We start from the raw sequence: 2,145 nt of genomic DNA on the forward strand, positions 1-2,145 counted from the left end.
GCCCCAACCCCCCGATGGGCCCTGCTCTGTGCGTGACAGGGGGTGGCGCCGCAACCTCCCCATCAACCCTGCCTTGAGTGTGACAGGAGGTGGTGCCTCAACCCCCCTAATCGTCCTACCCTGAGCATGAGAGGGTGGCATCGCAACCTCCCGATCCACCCTGCTCTGTGCATGACAGGGGGCAGCGCCCCAACTCCTCAATTGGCCCTGCTCTGAGCCCAACCAGGGACTGCACCTAGGGATTGGGCCTGCCCTCTGCCACCTGGGAGCAGGCCTAAGCCAGCAGGTCGTTATCTCCTGAGGGGTCCCAGACTGCAAGAGGGCACTGGCTGTGCTGAGGGTCCCCCCCCCCCACCGAGTGCACAAATTTTTGTGCACTGGGCCTCTAGTCATTACATAAAAGGGCATGGTCTCTCTTTTTTTGTTTTATTCATTCAAACCGGGCCGGATCCAGCCCGCGGGCCGTAGTTTGCCCACACCTGGGATAGAGAGATAGAAACATCAATGTTGAGAATCACTGATCAGCTGCTTCTTGCACACCCCCTACTGGGGAGGATCAAGTCCGCAAGCCCGGGCATGTGCCCCTGGCCAGAATTGAACCTGGGACCCCTTAGTCTACAGGCCAAAGCTCTATCCTCTGAGACAAACCAGCTAGGGCTCATCTACTTCTTAATAGAAAAATTAAAGATGCTATGTTTTATACTATGCATTGTTCATATCAAAATTAAAAAAGGGATTACAGGAAAAATAAGTGAGTTCATATGTTTAAGAGTTCTTAATGAAGCTAAACTGCGATAGGTTTCACCTAAGTTCTTTGATTGAATTTCTTCAAACTAATTTTTTGATTATTGTTATATATTAACATTATACCTTATACTAAATGATATGGCTATCTCATATATATACGATGCAATACAGTATAGTATTATCTATACTTATAATAGAGGAATATGCAAATTGTCTGGGACACTGTCATGGTAACAGTAACAACCAAACAGCAGGCTGCATGGGGCGACCAGACCAGCAGGGGAGGCAGTTGGGGGTGACCAGGCTGGTGCAGGGGGGAGTTGGGGGTGACCAGGCCAGCAGGGGGGCAGTCGGGGCAACCAGGCCAGCAGAGGGTGCAGTTGAGGGCAACCAGGCCAGCAGGGGGGGCAGTTAGGAGCAATCAGGCCGGCAGGCAGGTGAGCAGTTAGGAGCCAGTAGTCCGGGACTGTGAGAGGCAGTCGGGGTCCCAGATTGGAAAGGGTGCGGGCTGGGCTGAGGGGAACCACTCTCCATGCATGATTTTGTGCACTCGGCCTCTAGTATAATATATAATGTCATCATTATAAATTATACAATTACCAGTTATAGTTAATATGAAATGTAGTAAAATATAAGAAAGAAATAGCATTGTTGGTGGGAGTGTAAATTGGTGCAGCCGACAGAGGCATTGGTTTCTGGCATCCATTCCTTCTGCAGCTGGCCCAGCCTTTGGGCCCGGCGACCATAGCCTCCTCTCCTGACCCCGCGGGGCCTTTGGGCCTGGGCTGGGCTGGGAAACCAGGGCTGGGTGGCGGTGAATGTGGCCCCTTTTCCAGAGGGGCCAAGGGCCAGCTCCCTTTCTGGGGCTGGCAACCAACCTCCCGTGGTCCTTCCCCTACCCCCGTGCACGGATTCGTGCACCGGGCCTCTGGTATATTCATACATATTTGTGTATGCATCTGAGTCGGGGTAGAAAGATTACTTTGTTCACTATAGGCACATTTTAATCTTTCAAAAAATAAATGAAAAGAAGTATGATGCCTCAAGGCATCTGTCTCAAAACGAAGATTAATACTGTTACAGGGATAAATTAGATCAGCCTGCTTGAAGGAAAGTGCTGGGGACCATGTTAATAGTGCTACATGTGGGTGCTATACACGGGAGGACTAGGACTTATTTTCTCTCTTCCGTAGATCGGCCAGTTGATGCAATGTATTAAGGTTTATCCCTATCTTGTATCCCTGGACAACCTATAGGTCCTATACCGTCAGTCAGTATCCAGTCACCTGCCAAATGCTCGGGCGGGCAGGGGAGGGCAGGAACAGAAATTTCCAACGGCTGCAAAATTCAGCCTCCTCTTAGCACAGCTCAGTTTCTTTTCCTCATGGTAAGCCGGGG

The 2,145-nt window shown here is 50.6% G+C and overlaps 1 protein-coding gene across 1 annotated transcript in view; it reads right to left on the reverse strand.

The window, feature by feature from the left end:
• DNAH12 (dynein, axonemal, heavy chain 12) overlaps nt 1-2,145 on the reverse strand; it is a 250,257-nt gene that overhangs the window by 247,145 nt on the left and 967 nt on the right.

Source organism: Myotis davidii, unplaced genomic scaffold (assembly GCF_000327345.1).
Source record: "Myotis davidii unplaced genomic scaffold, ASM32734v1 scaffold111, whole genome shotgun sequence".
NCBI lineage: Eukaryota > Metazoa > Chordata > Mammalia > Chiroptera > Vespertilionidae > Myotis > Myotis davidii.